Source organism: Hipposideros armiger, unplaced genomic scaffold (assembly GCF_001890085.2).
Source record: "Hipposideros armiger isolate ML-2016 unplaced genomic scaffold, ASM189008v1 scaffold_76, whole genome shotgun sequence".
NCBI classification, from domain to species: Eukaryota; Metazoa; Chordata; class Mammalia; order Chiroptera; family Hipposideridae; genus Hipposideros; species Hipposideros armiger.
This window is the reverse complement of record NW_017731426.1, coordinates 2060718-2083039: the sequence shown is the minus strand read 5'-3', so window position 1 is coordinate 2083039 and position 22322 is coordinate 2060718. Positions and strand designations below refer to the sequence as shown.

Here is a 22322-nt window from a genome sequence, read left to right as displayed (position 1 = left end):
AGCACTCTGCTTCACACATAGTCAGTGTTCGGTTCACGTTTTTTAAATTAGTATTTTTACACTTAGAGTAAATTAACTATCTTAGAGATGTGCATTTTGTAAAAAGGAATTTATAAAAATATTTTTGTTCCAAAAAGAAATTCAGAAATTGCTCCTAAATTGAGGTTAAAGATTTTTTCTCTATAAAGTCACTAAATTATATTAAAATCAGTGCTCATCACAATCAACCAATGGATAAGAGAAAAATTTTGAAAACAAGGAAATTTGGAAGGGTCGATGAAATGTATTAGTAAACATGGATGAATGGGAAGGGGTATTTGTAATATATGAGAGAATATCCATTTTGAGTTTTAAAAAGGGCATAATAGGGCTGGCCTAGTGGCATGTTGGTTAAGAGTTGGCTTGGGACACCAGCTCTAAGCAGCAGGGTGCTGGTTTGGATCCCACATGAGGGCCAGTGATGCTGCACCCTCTACAGCTAAGATGGTGAACAACAGCTCGACCTGGAGCTGGGTGCCATGAGTCGCCTGCACGGCATAGGCTGCAGTGGAGCTGCAGTGGGCTGCCGTGAGCTACCGTGAGTGTCTGGCAGCCGGAATGAGTTGCCGTGAGCTGCCGTGAGCAGCCGTCCGGGGCCCGGCAACTGGACTGAAGAACAAAAGGACAGCAACTTGTCTGTTCCCCTTCCCCAATTCCCCAATAAAATCTTAAAAAAAAACAAAGTAAAAAATAAAAAATAAAAAAGGGCATAATAATTTTTACAGGTTACAAGTAAGTGCCTTGTATAATTGTGGCTTGCCAAAGATCATCATCAAAAAAGCATTTATTAGTGTTCACTGATGATCAGTTATTACACTGGAGATTGTAAAATGGCAATCTTCTAATTTTATCATTTCTTCAGCATTTATTAACTAGAATATTTATTAACTAGAATAGAGCTTTTCTCCCACCCAGACCCTTATTTTGTTTGAGTATCCTTATGGATTAATGGAGTCCGTTTTTATTCAATGTGTCACAATCAATAATGGTCATTACTCTTTTTTATGTTAAAATAGTCTCAGATTTGGCCAGTGGGGGATCCTTTAATCTGGACCGTATGTCCTTGGGATGTGCCCCAATTCGTCTTACAGCACTTCCTTGCTTTTGAGCCAAACAAGGTGTTCTGGATTCATGTGGCATTTTTCCTGACTCAGGCCTGGAATCAGCCATTTTTCCAAGGATCCCTGGTTCCTTTTAATGGCGAATGGTGTTTAGAAACCAGCATTTGGGTGCTAGGTACATTCGTTGTTATTGGGATATCATTGTTTTAGGCCCTTTTAATGGATAGGGTCTCTCTATATATACCGGGGTGCCAAAAAAATATATGCACATGACTTGTATTCATCTTTTGTTATTGGTATATACGGAGTATTACAATTTTAATACAATTTTTTTCTTTCTTAAAATGTGTATACATTTTTGTGTGTGTGTGTACGTAATTTTTAATTTCTGTGCAAAATTACTGCACTAATACCTCTGTCAATTTGAAGTTTAGAGTTTCTTTTCAGTATTCTTTGTCTTTAAGTTACTTAGAAACAGGAACATGGTCACATAGTCTCAAATTGTCACCCAATGGATTGCTTAGTAATTAGAAAAAATCTCTTCACAATTGAGACATCTGGTAGATGCCCCCAAAATCAATGCTCAAATTTGGCATCATTAATAATGGGACAAACTAGCATTACATGCCTCTTGACATAATGCACTGGAGAAGTTCACAATATCACCTTGCCCAAAATATTTATTGTTGGGAGCCGGCTGCACCTCAGTGTCTGACGTGGCCAAGCGCACTGCTATTGTGACAAATTCTGAAGCTCTGACTGAGAAACAGGTACTGCTTTATATCTTAAAAGATTTAAATTCCCCTTTGGATGCCCCCCAGTAGGACGAAGATCTTACACCCCTTCTGATAGATATATCACAATAATTCTATTTTATACACTAAAGGCAATTTTAGTCACACTAGTAGTCTCTTAGTAAAGGTCAAAGTACACACCCTATAAATCTTAAGATCCTGCTTACCTAATAGTGTTTAGGATAATTGTTGAGTAGACATAGTCCATTAGCCTTAGTCACATAGTCATTATAGGTAAAAAGGATTAAAACACAGTTAAGATAAGTTGATTTTTTAGCATAAGAAAAAGTCAAGCTGTACCCTGGAGCATAAGAATTACCCTGATCTAAACTATGTAAAATAACTTTTTACTGATGAGATAATGGTCAACTATAAAAAGGGGCATGCTGTAGAATAAAGGGAGACACTTCTCTTCTTGAAAAAGCGCTCCTGTGTCTCCGCGCATTTTTTCCTTTTTCCTGGCCGACTCCGCCTCCACCTGAGGGAACCCCTGGACCCCACGGGAGCTGGTCTCCTGCAATTTATCCTTATTTTATTCATAAGGAAAAAAATCAGACAAATCCAGATTGTGAAATATTCTATAAGAAAACTGGCCCAGACGCTTCAAAAATGTCAATGTTATGAAAGACAAAAGAAGATGGAGAGAGTATTTTAGGTTACAGGAGACTGACAAGATAGGAAAACCAAATACCTGATAAGAGACATTTATGGGACAACTGTTAACTCTGAATATTGATTTAAGCATCATTATGATGTATGTATATTGGAGGCCATGAGGGTAGAAATGTGCATATGTGGTACACTCGTTTTTTTTGCTTTTGTTTTTCATGAGAGGCAAACCCTTATCTCCCATAGTGGGATGTCAATAGATAACAAATGAACTAAAAAATTAAGACTTTTTTACGACACTCGTAAGTGTGTCATTTTGAGCTGTGAGGGTGAGGGCCAGTAGTTTCAATTAAAAAAGCTGAAAATGGTGACCTTTAGGGAGCGGGAAATGGTGATGGGGAGTTAAGGAACTGCTGTTGAACTACCTCATTATTTGAAACTCTGCTTATGTAACTTTGATAAAACTAACATCTAAACTTGAAAAGAAAATAAACCTTAATTTAAAACAAAGTAAAAACTGAGTGCATGTTATGAAGACATACAGACGAGAGGGAAGTTGGGGCCAGGCTGTGAGGGAAGCAGCATGTCAAGGAAGAGTTTGAACTGAGTCACGTTAGTGGGAGAGCCTGTTGAGAAGTTCAAGCAGGGTCATCATAATGCAGCTTTAGAGAGGCAGAGAAAACCCTTCTTTAAAAGCTTACTGGGCCAGCTGAGTGGCTCAGTTGGTTAAGAGCTTGCTCAAGAGTTTGAGCTCTGAGCAACAGCGGTTTGAGTCCAGCCCGAGCTGAGCAGCAGCTGAGCTGCCAACAGGTGGCAGGATGGCTCAGCTTAAAAAAAAAAAAAAAAAAAAGCTTACTGACCACCTCCCTTAGGTCTGCTTTGAAGTCTTGCATTCGTTTATTCACTCAGGCACTGCTCAGGGTGTGGGGAATGCAGCAGTGAGCAAAACGGGCCAGCCTGCTGCCCCCAGGAAGCTCATATTACACACCTCCCAGGGCGATTGTGTCGATTTGAGACACGTAAGGAATAAGCACCCCTTTCCTCAGGTGGGTGCCTTAGAATCCTCTCAAAGCTTGTGTGTGCGCGCGCGTGTGTGTGTGTGTGTATGCCCTAATAAAATCCAGCTTAATTCACATGATTTCCCATTTATTGTGTGGGACCCCTGTCTCCACACATGATCGTCACACACCCCTGGGACTCCATGTTCTCTTAGCAGCTGGTCCAGGCCTTGCTGCCAGCTCTTACCTTTCCTTGACTTAGGCAGGAGATCCCTGAGGTGCTTTTGTCTTTATTCTTTTTTTTTCTCTTTTATTTACCAACCCTTTGTTTTTGGTTTTTCACTATCAAATGCTTTCTTTTCTTTTTCTTTTTCTTTTTTTTATAAGTTTCAGGTGTACAAAACAACATAATGATTAGACACTTACACCCCTCACAAAGTGATAACCCTACCAAGTCTACTGCCCATCTGACATTGTACATAGCTAGTACAATACCACTGACAAAATCCCCAAGGCTGTACTTTACATCCCATGACTATGTGTGTGTGTGTGTGTGTGTGTGTGTGTGTGTGTGTATACACACACACTATATATATATCTCCCATATATATATATATATATATATATATATATATATATATATATATATATATATATATATGGTTGTCTATACCCTTTAACTGGGCTGCACACACTCTCTTGGCTGTCAGTGGGAAGGGTACAGGATGATGGGAGCAGCGGGGCAATATGAAATGGTCAGGAGTCCCTATCAGTAAAAGTTACTCTGAAAGATAAAATGACTCTCTGAAGGGGTATGAAAAAGAGGCGGTGTCTCCCTAGAGGATTATGACAGTGACAGTTCCAGGAGCAAAGGCCCACATGGAAGGAGGCAGATATGAAAGTGAAAGAATAATATTGGGGGCACTGATACATGGCTCACAAAGGAAAACCTTAAAATAACCCTGAGATGGGTATGAAGGGATGAGAGAGAGGGAACTAGTGAGAGAAGAGATACAAATTTTATCTCCATTTTGTTTTACCATTTGAATCATTACCTCTGCCTCTGGTAATAAGATTTTTCAAAATGCTTTCAGATAGAGGAGCCTCTCATCCATATTGTCTGTATTAAAAGAAATTAGGGTACATTTCTCAAAAAGCCTCAAACAATCTGATAGAGAAACACCAGAAGCGTGCATCTTCTCTACATCATAATGGTGACTAGAGACAGGTTTTTCTCAAAGTGTTTAGGTGGGGGGAAAAAAGGAAAAAGAAGCTCTATTCAGGTAGATAAAAATCAAGATTCTAATGGATTTCTTAAAAAAAGAAAAAAACAGCTGGGTCAGATACAGTGTTGTATCTTTGCTATGTTGAAGGAGGGAAAGAAAAAAAACAATAAGGCAGTGCCAACTCTAACTGTGCTTAATAGGGGGTTATTTCCATTCAGGGTATGTTCTTGCAGGAGTTGAGTGATGCTAGAAATAACACCACGCAGATTCCTACCTTTCTCTGTTACAGAGAACACTAGCTATCACACCACCTCTTATATCTCCTGCTTTCTAGATTCAATCATTGTTCTTTCTGAAAGTCTTATTTATTCCTGTCTTCTCTCTCTCTTCCATTCTGCCCCTGTTGTACAATTTTAAAAAGCAAAGGGTACTTCAAGGAAGTATTAAAGAAATGATTCTTTGAGTCCCCAGTGTAAATGTCTAGGAGTGCATTGTTACAATGTATACAACAGGCTCAATAAGATGCAGTGTATAATGAAGGCTGTTTTCATTGTTAGAGGAAGGGCTGGTCTTCAGACAAGGGGATTGAAGGTTGTTTAACTGTCCCTTTGAAAAAAGACTGCCCGAGTTGAATAATTAATATCATTATGATAAGAACAAAATAGAGATTCTTTTAAATGAGTAATGATGGTAGAGTCTTAGTATGCTTGTGAAAGTTATTAAAATTGAATGCTCTGCCTCTGTTTCCTGTACACTCCAGGAATTGCAAGCAAAAGAAGATGGATTGGATTCAGCAGAGGCATTAATATGCATGTTGTCAACTAAGCCTCTAACGAATTATTCTTTTCAAAGATACAAATATTCGGATATTTTCTCTAGAAACCAGGAAACCTGTTTTACATTAGATAATGAGCAGAGGCAGACTGACTTTGAAGCTAATGCAACTTCAGATTCCTAGCCCCTCACCTGGGGCCCTTCCTAAGGCTGTGGGGAGGCCCTAATAATGTGTTCAAACATTTTAGTAAAATCTGCAAAAATAGCACATTTTAATTGCCATCATTTAAGACTGCTGTCTGTTTCCACTCCAACTTTCTCTGTCTGATTTCCTCTCACATTGGATGTCATTGGAGTGGCAGTGAGCATGTTTGAAATGACGCTAAGAGGAAGGTTGAGTTGGGAATAATTTAATTTGGGTTTAGTGAGATATATTTATGTGTCTTGCAATCAGTTTCCTGTAGAGTGAAGTTTTGCAGCTGACCCCCAGGAAGGGAAAGCTTCCAGGAAAACTCCACCTGCCCCCTGTGCCTACTTGCTCAGCATTGTGACACGAAGTGTCACAGGACCTGTGTTCTGTGGGTCATTCCCTTATTCTAGTTCAGCGGTTCTCAGCCTGTGGGTTGCGACCCCTTTGGGGTCACAGGGGTCACCTAAGACCATCGGAAAACACATATTTTCGATGGTCTTAGGAACCGAGACACCGCTCCTCTATCCGCCTCCAGGCGGGTCTGCCCACATGCACATATGCCCACATAGGAGTATCCGGCGTGATGACATCACAGCGCCAACCCCATCACATACACCCCGTACAAATACAGGTGTATGTGACGGGGTTGGCGCCATAATGTACTTAAGCGGACCAGTCACACATGTGTAGAGAGCAGCTACTGTGTAGAAAGAAGCTGCTGTGTTGAAAGCAGCAGTATTGGAGGTAAAACGACACTTCATGAATTATAAATATTTCACAATATATAATACATAGTTTTTGTGATTAATCACTATGCTTTAATTATGTTCAATTTGTAACAATGAAAATACATCCTGCATATCAGATATTTACATTATGATTCATAACAGTAGCAAAATTACAGTTATAGAATAGCAACAAAAATAATTTTATGGTTGGGGGTCACCACAACATGAGGAACTGTATTAAGGGGTTGCGGTATCAGGAAGGTTGAGACCCACTGTTCTAGTTGGAGAAAAAGCTGCCTCCAATGTACCTGAAGTTGTTGACCACTTTTGTATTTTGTAACGCCTTTTTTTCTTTCAGATTTGTCACACATGTACATGACAACTTAGAATTTTCTTTAAAGAAACAAAATGTAATGTTTCCCATTAGAAAGCTACTCAAACTTTGTAACATGAATACATTAACATTGTTTCTAAAATTTTTCATAGGCTGGGAAGAGAAACCCAAACCTAGAAGTGTAAAAAAGTTTATTCAAAGAGTTGATTCAGCTTTATTGTGCAACTTTTCCTGCAATTTGCAAAAACATTTGGGACATTTTCATAAGACAAGTGAGACATTGTAGACTGCTGCGTGGGATATATTTGAATAGTTCCTTCTTTTATTATCTACATTTATTTATTAAAGAACCAAGAGAAAATTCAGATAATTAATGGAATATGAAACAAAAATGATAAAGATTAACATTGACATCAATAGAAATCAATCTGACATCGAGGAGCAAATTGCAGCCTTTTTTTTTTTCAAATTATACTCAAATTGTAGTTCTTTAAGAAAAGAGAAATTTTGAATAGAAGTAATGAATAGATTTCTGGATTGTTTGATAATCCAGTTAATGAAGAGGATTGAATCATGAATATATTGGGAAAAGATTTAAATTTTTGGCTGGCCTGAGACAAAATACTGACATCGATGAAGATAATGTAAAACTTATAATTAATGATTGTCATTAATTCAAGTGATATTTAAGATTAGTCACTATACTAGAAAACTTGAAATCCTTTAAACTTTACTACTTATATATAAAAGAAATTTGATGAAAGTTTCCCCTAATTTGACTACAACTTTAAAAAAATGAACATTGCACTACTAACAAGGAGACATTTTTCTAAATGATCAATAATGAAAAACAATTTCAAACTATGATAAAGAACAGACTGGATTCTATTATTTCCATAGAAATTTATATTGTAAATCATAATGTGAAGCAATACTTAAACAGTCTGATGTTAAAAAAAATAGAAAATAAGCATTACAGAAGAGTCAGGCAGTAACTAATAAAATTTTTATTATTTAATTAAAAAATTTTTGTGGCATTTATAAGTATCAAAGAATTCTTTAATTATTTATTTTTTAATTTTAAGTATTCACTTTCACATCAAATTTTCTATTCTTTTCCTTAAAGAGAGGCCCCAGATTGTAAGTTTCAGACTCTGTTCTTTGGTACCAGTGTTTGATCTGAAGCATGTGAGATAAATATGCCTTATTTTCCAGGCAAGGTGTAGGCTTTGCAACTGCTGACTGGGCTATGGACATGACTGCATCTCCAGGGATCCTCTCCTGTGTCAAGTGAGCTAGCAGAATACCCCCACCAATGTTATCAGCAGCCTCCTCAAGAGCTTCTACCTCAGTAAACAGTGCTGTGAAATATAACCCAACATCTTATCTTGTTACAATGTTGCTCCCTGAGCCTAAGAGTTAGGGAATGCGTATTTGCAACATTGAGAAATGGTGTTTCAAATTTCATGAATCTGGCTGATTCTTTTCTTTCCCCTTTAGTTTCAGGTATGAATCCGGCTGATTCTTGCAAAAGTTTTATTGAAAGATTTGTGGTCCTTGGAGGCGAAGGCTGTCCATAACAAGTGCAGGTGAGTGAAGGGAGTCTGAGAAGTAAGGAGAGTGGTCTCCTCCCATTGAATGGCAATGGCGATGGATACCATGGAGAAAAGCTATCACCTTCCAACCCCAAGCTGCATGATCCTAAGAATAGCAAAACTGCTTGGAAAAGTAGTTTCTAATAGTGATTAAAAACCTTAATGTTTACTGAGCCCCCACAGCATGTCTGGAATTGTGCCAGTTTGGGAGGAGGTTGTTAGGAGATGTGACCACCTGTTGACTCAAGAGCTGGACCCAGACAATCAGAGGCTCCTTAACTCCTTCCCTGTCCTTGAAATGTACATTCTGCCCAGTGTTCCTGCACTAGGAGCTGTTTCGAGGATGCAGTCTTGAGACTATCTGGACTCTATATGTGACTGAACCCTGTTAAGACCTCTATATAAACTCTTAAAATTCTGGCGGGAGGGTGAAGAGATCTACTAGTCTTGGGACTGCCCAAGATAAGACTCATATATAAGTTCCCTTGCTTATTAAAACTGCCACCTACCAATTTGGAGTGGTCTTCCTTTTTTCTTTGGTCTCTACTTGCCTTTCATGTGTGGGGCCAATTTCCAATTTCACCCTGGGAACTTCAGAGGTTAAGAACCAACAGCCAGGTGCTGGGTGCTATATAGATAACCTAGGTGGTCTACCTATATAACATCTATCTAGATATATCTATATATCTTATATACATAAGAATATAATTTTAAGTTTAACCTTATGAAATTGCCTTTTGATTGTAGGCTAATAATGGTTATATCATATGATTGGCAATTTCATATGACTGAACACCAGTAGTTTCATATGGTTCAACATAAATAGCTTATGGAAGTACTATTTTCCATTTGGCCAATACTTCCTAATGCAGGTATGTGTAGCATCTCTGGTGCCTGGATCATACGTGCCAGTAGCATCACCCAGTCATTTGAGAACTGATTATGCAAATTCCTCTACACATTTCCAAATGCAGGGGCGGGAGTCAGGGGGATGGTGAAGAAGTGCGATACCCCATTTAAAAATCCATGAAATTGTCAGAGAAATCAGCTCAGGCTTGGATGAAAAATATCCTCAAGGAACTGGGACTTCAGCTAGAAACTAAAGGAGAGGTGGACTTAATTAAGGAGAGTGGTCTGAGAGTTCATTCTTTCCTCTACACTTGCAAAAGTGAATAGGCTGGAACAGAATTGCTGGGTCCAGGAAGAAAAGAAAAGAAAACAGAAAATAATGTTCTAATTTGGGTGAAAGAAATTGGGGCTAGAAAGAGGAATGTGAGCTATGAGGTTAAAAAAATAGATTAAAGGTCAATCCTTGAGTGAGCTTGGATTTTATTCTGAAGGTGATGGGCATTCCTGGAAGACTAAGGAAAGAGTGTTTCGGGAAACACTGGGCCCTTGCTCACTGCATGCTGCGCTCCTCCTGGAATCCATGTTCTCATAACTTGCACGTAGGCTTGGGTTGGCTGTTATGTAACAAGGGGCCCAGCAACCCTGGGTCTTCACAGAGGCGGATGATCTCCACATGCCTTCTACAGGTCTCCACAGAGGCGGATGATCAGCCCTACTGCATCTTAGCAAAAGAGCAATACCATTACTGAGATAGAATAATTTGTACATGAACACCGTATTTGGGTCTTTATGTAATGCTTATGTGTTTGTGTATGTCTTAAAAATCTTCAATATAAATATAAGACTAACAAAAACTAGAAAATATGAAAGGATTTGTTCAGACGTATTGTGATTGCTGTTGGGGCTGTAGGACTGCTATACACATCTGATGTATCCTGTATAGACCAAAGTGCCTAGCCACTGGGCAAAACCACTTCACACAGGAGTGTCACCTGTGTGTTTATATGGCTGCTTCTCAGGAATGTTGGTGAGAAGTGCATGATATAACCTGTATGAAAATGCTCCACCACTGTAATGTACTGGAAGAGACAGTAGATCAGGAATAAAAATGATGCAAGCACAGTGATATTAATATTAAAGATAAATAATACTACAGGTGGTAAGTGCTAAGTGTTATTAAAATAGAAAAGAGCTTAGGAGGGAGAGAAATGAATGGAAGTTTGCCATTTACAAGAGGGTCAGGTTGTAACTGTCATGAAATCTAGTTGCATTTAAGGATTATTCACCTGTGTCATCATCTTCTCTCCTCAAGGTCTTTAAATAACAGGATCTACTTTAATAAAAAATTTTAAGATCCTCAAACCTTCACTGTCAGCAAAGCACACGTATAATCTGTACTATACAATGTAGCCTTTAATTACACTTGCCTTGTTTCCCATTGTTTTATGCATCAGCCTCATGTGCTTAAAATAGATCTTAAGCTCCTTGAAGGCAAGAAGCAGGCTTTAAAACTGCGCCCAGCACATGGGATGCACGTAAGAAGCAAAGGCTGATTTATGGAACATAAAGCAAGAATCCTAAATTTTAAATTGCAGCTCTGCCTTTGAGATGCTCTCCGCAGCCCAGGGCAGCCCCCCCGAGGTCACTGTCTTGTTCCCCACCCCTCCCCTTAACAGCCCTTCCCCATTGCTGTTCCCCACTGAGGCCAGCAGGAGGCGCCACGGCCTCGGGTTAAGCCGTTTCCCCCTTTCTACCCCACTTCCCCCAGCACATGACATGGGAAGCTGCCTCCGCTAGAGTCTTAGCAATAGGAGTGAGGGGGTGAAGGGGTTTGGGGGTGGGGTGGGGTGGGGGGTGTGGAGAACGAAGACACGCGTGCACACACACACACCTTGGAAGCAGAAATCTTCCCTGGCTTTGTGGGTTTCTACTCCCACCAGAGCGGTGTGTGAGAGGTAGGTAGGTAGGGGTGTGGATGTGTGTGTGTGTGTGTGTGGCACGTTTTGAGTGTAAGACCCAAATCTAGACCAGGTAACCTCTGATCTCGCGCCCTCCCCGCGTTCCCGGTGATTAATACCCGCTTTTCTTCCTCCCCCTCCCCCCGCCCCTCTCCCTCTCCGGCTGCCTTGCGGTGGACTTGCACAGCCTGCCCCCGCCCGTTTCCCCTCCCCCGGCTCTGATCATCACCAACTGGGATCTCGGCTCCTGCCTCTCTACCCCACCACCATATATTTTTTTTTTTTTTGGAGAAAGGAAGGTGCCCCATCCCCTTTCAAAAACTGCTTCCACCGGTTTCTTCACCTCTAGGAAATCTCGGGGCTTTGCTCTACCGACAGTGCTCGTTCGGGTGATTTTTGGTCACCACAACCCAGAAGCGCTGGCATCCGAATGCATTTTCTTCTGCTTTGCAAAGAAGAGTCGTGAACTTCAAAACCCTCGAGACGGATTATTAATCCTGCTTTGCAGGCAAGGAGCACCCTCAATCCCCGGCCACCGGCCACCCCTCTCCGGAGGCTCTGCCATCGCTGAGGCGCTGAGAGCCGGTACGTAAATATTCGCCTTGGAGTCTCGTCTCAATTTGGGGGTTTGAGGTGTCAGGAAGATAAAGGGTCAAAGCCGTGGAACCGTTAACCAACCTGGTATTAGGTAAAGCTGTTGAATCCAGCAGAACCCGGCACTTGCTAATTTGGATGTGGCTTAAAAAAAAATAAAAATTTCTTTTTAGGGTGAAAGGGTAGGGCTCTCTCCGGTCTTTTTGGAGGGGTTAATCCTCTCACCGAGCGGAGAGGCTGGACATCGGTGCCCCGGGCCGGAGCCACGCGCCGCGACCATCCGTCCAATCGACACGTTTCAGGTGAAGCCCCGTGCGCTGCACATCAGCGCGGCGGCGGCGTGAGTGTGCGCGGGGGTGAGTGTGCGCGGGGGTGAGTGTGCGCGGGGGCGCGTGCGCGGCGGGGGAGTGTGTGCGCGCGTGTCAGTGTGCCCCTTCCAGGAAATGCCCAGTGTGCACCCCGTGCACAATCAGAACCCATTCAGCACAAGCCCGGGGTGGGAGGAGGCGCTGCTGCTGGAAGCGATGGGGAGAGCGAGACAGACATGTCAGCAGCAATGCAGATGGGGCTGGGGGCCGCACTTGCTGGCGAGTTAAGTGGGGATTGTGTTTCTGCGTGTGTGTGTGTGTGAGTGTGTGTTGCTATGTGGCGCCGCTTCTCTCTCCCTGCCTCCTTCCTTCCCACTTCCCTCCTTCACTCCCTCCCTCCCGCCCTCTCTCCGCTTCCATTCAGGTTGGCTTTCCCACCTCTCATCCATGCCTGTCCCAGGAATGGTATAGCCAGACCTTTTCTGAATTATTTATAGACCGGTGCCAGCTGTTTTCAATTCCTCTCGTGTGCACTCTGTGGGAAATGCGGGGTTTCCTCCTCCTTTTTCTTAAAACGAATTGATATCTTTTTCGGAATGCATTTTTCTCACCCTCCGGGGGACACGCGAAGCAAACCCTGACTGCCTCTGTTTCCCCCTTAGGAAGGGGACGCTTTGGGAATGACCATGCTCCACGGAGGGACAGAGCCGGCCCGCAGCTTCTCGACACAGAGCCTCCGCTAAAGCTCCAAAAATCAAAAACCGTAATTGCCAGAAGAGCCATTAAAAAAAGAGCCTGGCCACTAACCTCACATGCAAAGGGAATCATTACTCCGGATTCTGCATTGTGAGCTGCTCGCCATACCCTGACTTACCTTTGAATTCAGTCTTTTTTTTTTTTCCTTTGAATTTGCATCTCTTCAAGACACAAGATTAAAACAAAATTCACGCTACATTGGATTTTAAATGATCTTCCTTTCATTTACCCTTCGTCTTATGTGGATATGCCAGCGAGAAGAGGAGACTGGACATCCCCAACATGCTCACTCCCTTAATCCGTGCTAGAGGTTTGGCTTCTACAAACCAAGGTAAGGCACATTCTATTGTATTTCCTTCTCACTGGGAGTAAGGGATTCCATGTTTATCTCTCTCTTCATGTCCCTCAAGTGGGTTTTTTTTGTTTTTTTGAAAGAAAAGGTAACACGATATTAAAATAATGCTGTTTGGGGAAAAAAGCTTATTACAAAGGGGGTAATCTCCCATGTTATTTCTTCTCCTTCCTCATCAAACAGGTTTTGGGTTTTTTGGAGGCAGTGGGGGTGGATGTCTGCAGGAACAGAGAATGTTGGATGGCATAAGGGGTATATATGTAGGCAGACACAGCTGGGAGAGCTGTGTGATTTTCAAGTTAAATATACCATTTTATTGACCCAGAGCTAAAGCTCTGATTTTTGTGGGGATCTAGAAATCTTCCCCCCACCCCCCAGGGTGGCTTTCCCCTTTGCCACTTCCATGCCTCTCTCTGTATCTCCCATCTCTACCTTCCTAGGCATCCTCTCTATGCCCTTTAAAAAATGAAAGCAATGATTGAGATTACTGTGGTCATTACCCTGAAGTCCACTTGCTGTCTGAGGGGTTGACACTGGGCCCAGAGATCCTGGGAGGCCTGCTGCAGAGGGGCAGGTCTAGGTGGGGAATCTGGCTGGTCTAAGAACACCTGGAACTGAAGATGCTGCAGGTTCAGAGGACTTAAATCAAAGCTTGGGAAGAAGGAATCCTGTCAATATTCTGCCTTTAATTCGTATTTTTTCATGTGCTATTATTTTTGAACTGCAAATTTCTCCTTCTGTCTACACATCTATTTATACCCACACATCCTCCAAGCAAACTGTTACTTCCACACTCTTGCAAAATGGCTATCTTGCAGAGTTCTAAAATGCTGTGCATGTGGAAGGGGTGCAGAATTCGACACGTGAGTCTTTGTGTTAAACAAAGAGATGTGCCGTTTGCATGTGTTAAGTCTTGTACCCTCAAAATAGAATTAATACTTTAAATTTTTTTCCCTCCCATGGATTCCTACAGTATGTGAAATGTGGTTTGGCAGTATTTTCATGTACTTGAAAGGAGAAATAGCAGGAGAAATGGAAAAGACTTAGCTGATGACTCTTCAGCTAGTCACTCATGCAACTCAAGACAACTCCTGAGGAAATCTGAACGTCCACGGCTGAAGGGCCATGATGGCGAGCTGGCTGCTGCTCTCCTTGGTCCACTGGCCAGGTATCCCCAAACTCTGAAGGCGCCCAAAAGCAGGAATCAGGTTGAGATAAGATCTTTAAAATAATGTAGCAGAGCCATTAGCATCATTAGTCTTTCTTAAAGTATTCTCCCCCAAATCTTTTTTTTTTCATGGCATTTTTAAAATAACAATACTTTGAAATAATCCAAAATACTAAAGGGATGTGGGGGGAGTAGCGGAAGGTCCTTGTCTCTCAACATCACAGGAGATGGTAGTTCCTCATTGTCCAGAAAAGATGGATATGATCCAGATTCCCTACCCACCTGCCAGGTTCCCTTCTCTTGAGCATTTAACTGCTAATCTGTAACCATGGTGTCATCAGAGCGAGAGGGTGGGATCCCACTTTGAACCATGTTCTCACCATGTCCACAAATAGCTGAGGTTATCTGATGTGTGCTTACTTTAGAGACACCTGAGCTGGTTCTCCATCTGCTTCTACTCCTTCAAGTGGGAGGACGCACTCTTAATTTTACTTCAAAATAGAACAGAGGTATGGGTGAGAAAAGCAGCTCCATGTGTGATGATTTCATAGGTACAGAGGAGTGAGGCGAGGTGGGTATCAAAGGGCACATGCATTCCTGGTGCCTAGGACAGTGCTGCTCTGTACCCGGTAGGTCGTTGGTCATGTTTGTTGGTGATGAAGTTGACAGGGTCTCAGCCACATTGGCCTTGATTGCTAGTGGGATTAAGCCAGGCTCCAGGCGATCATTGGTGGGAAGACTAGGCAAAGGGCAAGAGGATAAAAAGGGAGGATGCTGAGGAAGAGGAGGACCAGGGGGTGGGAAAGCTACAAAGAGAAAAGAATGGAATTCCAACTGGAAAGAGCTCCTTGGGATTCTAGGAGGAATCACCACAGGTGGTTCATACCTTTTCCACATCCAAAGCCATTTTGGAGACCCCGGGGAAGAGGTAGATGTTCCTGTCCTCCTGAGCAGATTTTGAGAGGCTGTGACTCAGTGGTGTTCTGGGCTGTCGCAGATCCATTGTTCTCTCTTTTTGCCCCCTCCTAACACAAAGAGCTGACTGGGTTCTATTTTGTCTTCTCTCCTTCTGCCATCCCGCCCTCCCCCCGTCACAGTGTGGCAGAGTGGGTTACATGGGAAAGAAATGTGGCTGCTGGTGGGAGGAAGAACAAATTTAATTTCAACCGAGAAGCCTTCATGATGTACAATTAAGGGGAAAAAAAAGGGAAATGAAGGATACCCAGGAAAGCATGGTTAAGGATGTTAGATTGGTGATTTCAAGGGAAACAGAGCAGCATGGTTGTCTTCTATCTCTGTGTTTCAGGTGTAGCAAAGCATGATGGATCTTTGCTACACAGAATGATATGGCACCTGAGAGATAGACGCTAACATGCATGGAGAGGAGCAGGGCTCTCAAAAGTAAAAGAATTAGAATCAGAAAGGAACCAGTGTAATTAAGTTTACCCATCTCTTCTCTCCATTGGTTCCATCTCTAGGAAGCCTGTCTGCCTGAAGAGTCTTGCTTTGCTAGGGTATGTGTGTAATTTATTTCAGGGGTAGGTGCAGGCAAAGAGAATAAGTAAGGAGGCAAAATGACAGAAAAGGAGAAGGAAGAAAAAAACTTGCTCTAGTCACTACTTTGCACACCCAGTGCCTTTCTTTTAGGCTGATTTTTGGGCTGGGTGAGCAGAGCGACTTCTTCTGGTGAAGGGAAGAACAGCAGGTTCCTTGCTTTTATATTCTTGCTTCACCTCCAGAAATTTGGCTTCAGAACCATGTCCGTCTTCCTTGACCTTCACATATGCACACTCAGCCTTATGGGCAGTGGGCATCTGGGAGGTGGACACAGGGGCTGACATTGTTTGGTGCGATGACTGGTTCTTGACAGGGGCCAGCACGACTGAGCTGATCCAGCCCTTGGCCCCACCGTCCTTACCTTGTAAAAACGTGTGCTCATCTCCCCCATGAATATGATGAACTCAGAATGCAGGGTGTGGTTCTCTCCCCCCCCCCCGCTATTTTCTTGTTCAAGAATATACAGGTGACATGTCCACTACTATTAACAGGTTAAAGCAAAAAAGAAGTTAATATTTATGGACTATGAAATACAGAAGGAGGCAGGAGAAAGGACAGGTTGTATGTGAAGAAACCATGGCAAAGAATCAGCCTATAGAAGCCAGGGATGAAAGAGGCCAGGGTGGTACTTCCTCACTATTCTAAAGGCTGGAAAACTATTGTTCCGAATGATAGCCTTCTCTCCTTAACAATGACAAAGCCTGGGGCTGTGGGAACAGCTCCTCTCCTGTAACTTGTTGGGGTCAGGGGTAAATAGCTCCTTTTCCTCACTGCCATTCTACACCCTCCTTAAGAATTCTAGAAATTTCTGCCTTTCAGTCAACTACATTTTCAGCCTCTGCCACTGTGGAGACAATCGAATACTAGTATCATCTCTCTATAAATAAATATAGATCAAAAGAGTTGCTGGTCTAATGAATTGTTCACATTGATTAAAGTGCATCTCTTCTTTGAAACCACAAGAAGAAGTCTCCAGGGAGAGTAGATTAGCAGTTGAATTGATATTATCTTTCAGGAGGATGCAGAAGACAGAACCGAATGGAGTCGGAATGAGGGAGCAGGTATAACTCAGAGAAGGCGGGTTTCTGAGATGCGGCCATTCCACCCGATCCATTGGGCGGATGAGTTCTCAGGGTTCTGTGAACTCAGAGAGGTTCCTCTGCTCAAGAACCTTTGGTTGGTTCTTCGTAGCTCCCCAACCACCTCAGTTTTGTCTTTTCACTTTCTAGTGTTTTCAGCTGAGGTTGGCAGAGGGGAGACCTAGAGCATATGTTGATCCCTTGTTGAAATTTTCTGTGAAATTCTGCCCCGAGCAGTGATTGTTCTGCTGCCTGTGTATCACCAGTGTCTGTTTGTGGCTATTAGTACACTTTCTCCTCATTTTGTTTATATGCTCTGTTTCTTTAAGAAGTTTGTGAGCTCCTCCATGGCAGGGAGGGATGTGTTTTAAACTTGGAATCATCTGTATTTAGCACAGTGACTGGCACATAAGATAGTTGAAAAAAATATTAACAATGAATGGAGAGAGGAAGTGAAATATTTAATTAGTGGGTGGATGATGCTCTTTGTGGTTTGTTCTTGTGTGTCTAGGAACAGTTTGCAGTTATGATGCTGATGAGGTCAAGAATGTCAGAGTGCTAGGACACTTTGGAAAGCGTCTCCTCTGACCTTCTCACGTAGTAGATGAAGAAGTGGAGACCCAGGGACATTGAGTTTTTTATTTAAGGTTTAGTGCCAATGGCTTGTGCACCTCACCATTAGCTACAGTGAGGGGTGGAGGTTATCTGTCGATTTCAAATGTCGACATCAGCACTTCTCAAACTTGATTGTATATGGGAATCATTACGGATCTTGTTAAACTGGATGTTCTGATTCAGATGGTCTGCATTTCTAGCAATCTCCCAGGTGATGCCAAAGTGGCTGGACCAGGCATCATGGGTCGACATCATTCCTGAACCCGATTCTACATCATGGTCAACATTGGCAGTTCCACATGTATGTTCTACTTTGGGGACTTCCACCATTTCTGCTTTGTTCTTAAGAGTAAAAACAAAAGAAAAATTAGAAAGCAACCTATGTATTTAAGTTCACCCATTTCCTCTCTCCAGGCACTCTCCCACCAGGTACATCTTTAGCCTCTTGCCCTTTTATCCTCTATTTATTCTTATTCTGGTCTTTCTCATAACTGATCCATCTCTTTCTTTCTGTATTCTCCTGCTTCTGGGTTTGTCTATTTACCGATATCTTTTACTCTCTTTTCTTTCACACTATCTCCTCTTTTAGCTTTATTTTTATCCCTTTTGTTCTGCTCAATTATTCAACAGACATTTGTGAAGAACCAGTATTTGTCAAACACTATGTTATGAAAAAGAATTAGCTGTGGTCTGTACTTTTCAGTAGCCCGTGATTTAATGGGGGAAGATCTGTAAGGAGATCATATTATTTAGGCAAGATCTATAAAAGAGAGAAGCCTGGGAGAATGACGTGGGCTTCGCGAATGGCCTGACAGTTAAACTATGTCTTTAAGACTAAAGAGGAGACTTTTTCGTGGACAGAATGGTGATTTTAGGAGGACAGACAGCATGCTAGTGTGAAAGGGAAGCCTCCTGCTCTTCCTTGCTTTCTTTAGGTTGGAGAGAAAAGCAAGACAGGGGTGCGCTGGGTCTTTTATTAGGAATTTGGGATTCTAAATGAGGCAGAGAATAAAGTCAGGGTCTTCTTCAAAGGAGAGGGAAGAGGCTCTAATTTCTGCTTTAGTGTTCTACAATTAATGACTCCTAGCCCTATTCATTAGGCTTGCCTCTAATATGAGCAACTGATACAATTTTCATTTTAGACCACTGGATTGCAACTGACTTTGTTGATGGCCATTATAAAGAAAGGGACAGCTGCTAGTTGGTTTGTAGCCAAGGAGAGAGCTGGATCCTAGCCCAGGCCAAGCCACTCGGAATGAAGGACCAGTTCAGCCCCATGTGTTTCTGGAGTAGTGAGGTAGAGAGTTGCCATTGCCATTCAGACACTAGCTGCTTTCTTTAATGGCAAAGAGGAGTGATGGAAGAAGGGGGGTTCAATTATTTGCTGGTAATCCACAGAATGGTTTTGGGCAGCCTTTTTACATGGCCTGATATTTTAGAAGAGTTCTTCATGGGGGATGCCCAGGTGTAGAGATGATGGGAAGGCACCTTCAGCTAACTGCTTGATTAAATGGTGGCATTAGTGCCTAAGGGAAGATGGATTTGAAATGCATGTCCCTCTAAATTTTATTTGCAACTTTTTCTGTTCCCCATCTTTCTACCCATTTCCCCCCACTTTCACGATTTCTCTGCATATTGTGGTTTATATTCATTTTATTAGGAAAGGGAACCTAAGCTCAGCCTGAAGCCTTTTTGAAGATCCACTACATATAAAGAGAGTATCCTGGGTATTAAGGTATGTGGATGAGCAAATACCACCACTGGCTGACTTGAGGGACATTCATTCCAAGGTGACTTGAGGGGCAGGGTGGTGGAGGCACAGGGACAAGGCTGTGCCTGGAGGGATGAGGAGAGGGGAGAGGAGGGGAAGCAAGGCTAGACCTGAGGTAGTGGCAGACCTGGAAGGAGAGAGAAACTGCAGGCTTTGACCCTGCAGCTTCATAGGGAAGGGAACATCTGCAGTACAGAGCTTCCTTGACTAGGACGATTTACGGTGTCGGCTGATTAACTCATTCGACTCCTACAAACCAAACTGTTCTCTACACGCCATCCTCCATGCTTTCGTTAGTTGCCTCACTCAGACCATGAGTTTCCTTCTTTAGAAAGAAATTCTAGTTTAAATTTCTCGTTAATCTTTATAAAGACCTTCTCAGGGCTTCAACTGGTTAGAATGTCTTAGGAAATCAGGTCTTGTTGTTGTTTTTTTGAGAGGTGGGAGAAAAACAATGGCTGGATGAAAGCACCACATTCTTAGGGGAAGGGAGAAGAGAATCTTAGAAGAAGCCTGAAGCTGAAGTGCTGTCATCAATCCTTTCCCCAAAGCTAACTGTACTCTGTGAAAATGCCGAGATGCTCTGAAGCAATGCTCCTACCTTCTGGGGACCCTTAGTCTGGTCACTCAGCCACCATGGTAGCTGGTGTCTTTGGATTAGAGATCAGTGTATTCTGTATGTGTCCAAATATACACGCACCACGTGTATACCCACTCACACTATGCTTGTGTATATATGGGTATGTTTGTGCAGTGCTTACTTACCAAATACAGTAGTCAAAAGTAATCTTAAATCTATGAAATGTGTTTGTGCAACTGAGGTACAGTAATGCTTGTGGTGTGCATGCCATGAGATAATGAGAAGGTGCCTGTTGACACTTGTTATCAATCCTCCTCCACAACCGCCATTTTAAAACTGTGAAAATAGTTCTAAGGTTAGCCTCATGGTCTAAAACTACGTACATGTGTCAGAGCCACGTCTGTGGAATCTCACTTCCGTGCTTTCCCCTCCACTGCCCTGTCCCTCTAGTCCCCTTGGCATGCATGTCCCTTAAGTTGTCCAGGGGTGGCCGTTGCTCATCCACTTGTCTTCAGAGCCCAGGACACTTCCTTGATATGTACCATGTCTTTACAAATGCTAAGTTTTTCCCCGGTATCCGGTAGCTGCCTAGATGATAATAGAGGAGGTGATGGTCTTGGGCGTCAGAAGCTTCTTTTTGTTTCTGTTTGTGTTATTTTACTACGAGGCCATGTGCAAGCCATTGACTGTGGGCCTTGATTTTCTTATTTCTAAAACAGTGTCAAAGGCTAACACACTGCTCTTGCCCCTAGTGCAGTCACAAAATCACCTGTAGAGCATCAACAAAATAAATGCAAAAGACGTAAACAACAGCAACAACAACAACACACCAATTAGGTCCGTGCCCAGGCTGTACCCCAAACAGGTAAATGAAAATCTCTCAGGGAGGGACCTAGGCAGTGGTCATTTAAAAATTCCTCAGGGCCCTCTAACTTGCTGTCGTGTTTGAGAACCACTGGGCAAAATGATTGGCAAGGCATCTATTAGCTCTAAACATCATGCAGTCCTAGTATCTCAATGTGTAGAGAGAGACCCTATCACTCACTGTTAAACTGTTACATGACTAACAGGGTCCCTGAGCCAGAGATCAAAAGAAGCTAGACTCTGAGGGGATTGAGAGTACAGAGCGCACACAAGGGTGGAACGGGTGTTGAATTCAGAGCAGAGCTGTGCTCACCCTGTCCTTGAGCTTGCTCGACACTGACACAGGCCTGGCGTCAAAAGTTAGGGAAGTTAGGGAGTCGCTTTCCTCAGCAGCCTTGAAATAAGCGTGGCTGTAAAGTAGGGCGAGCGGCCCTTGGTTCTGCAAACATCTCTGTTCCACTTAGTCTTTATGGAGGGTGCCCCATTTCTTGTTTTGGAGGAAGTCTCATTTGTAACACTGTAAATGTAGGGGAACTGTTAATAAAGGGGGCTAGATAGGCAGACCCTGACCGATGGGTGAGGGCTGTGGATGGTGCAGTAATCTTAGTGCTGGTTGGAATTCACTAACCATGCTGCCTTCGTCCTCAGACCTGTACTGGGATATTAAAGGCATGGAGAGAAGGAAGAGGGTAGGAGGCAGTCACCTTTGTTCTTCCCTGACTGTAACTTTAATTACTGACTATGAGGCAGCCACGTTAATAGTTTTTTTTGCGTTTTTCCTTTTTTGGCTGCCTGTTTTAAAATAAATGTGACCCTAAATGTACAGCGGTGAGAAAAAAAAGAGCAGATTTATGGATATGCATTCCCTTAAAAAGACAAAGCATAAGAAAGTAAAAATCCTAGTTCTTTTTTTGGACATCTGCTAGTAACAGTAGAGACATGAGAGAGGGTTATGAGAACAGTTTGGATGCTCACTGGTGTTTGGTGGGATAGGCAGAGGTGTGAGGCACTAAATATTGAAGAGAAGCCTAAGAAGTGTACTCACTGATCTGAACTTCCAAAGAGCTCTTGGTTGGCCCTATGTAAGCAGAACATTCAAATCATGGCGATACTGCAGCCCTTTCCTTTGGATTTTTTATCGTACACATCAGCTTTACCCATGAGCTCTGTGGGGCCAGAATTGGTATCTTCAGTGTCCGTGGCTCTTTTTTTTTGTCACCTTGTTGAAAACTCCAGGAGTGTTTCTGGGCTTAAGGAGGAAAAAAAAAAAATTCAGCCCTTATCTGGTTCTGTTAACATCCGTAGCCTGGTTTTTCCTTCGGCTCACATAGGAAGAGGGGCCACAGAAGAAACCCTACCCTGGCCAAATATAGGTGCTCTGACCTGGGAGGTCTTTCTTGGGTAGGAGAATGTTGACCCCTTGGATTTCTTTCTTTCTTTCTTTCTTTCTTTCTTTCTTTCTTTCTTTCTTTCTTTCTTTCTTTCTTTCTTTCTTTCTTTCTTTCTTTCTTTCTTTCTTTCTT

The 22322-nt window shown here is 42.6% G+C and overlaps 1 protein-coding gene across 2 annotated transcripts in view; it reads left to right on the top strand.

Moving 5' to 3' along the window:
- Nucleotides 1–11061: 11061 nt before the first annotated feature.
- Nucleotides 11062–22322, top strand: part of GRIN2B (glutamate ionotropic receptor NMDA type subunit 2B) — a 412050-nt gene continuing 400789 nt past the window's right edge. Inside the window, exons 1-3 of one of the 2 annotated variants that reach the window (XM_019643261.1) lie at nt 11062–11152; nt 11505–11740; nt 12720–13144. The gene's annotated coding sequence lies outside the window, so the exon portion shown is untranslated. Of the gene's footprint in view, nt 11153–11504; nt 11741–11974; nt 12052–12719; nt 13145–22322 lie in introns of those variants that run through there. The other variant, XM_019643262.1, reaches the window with a different exon arrangement.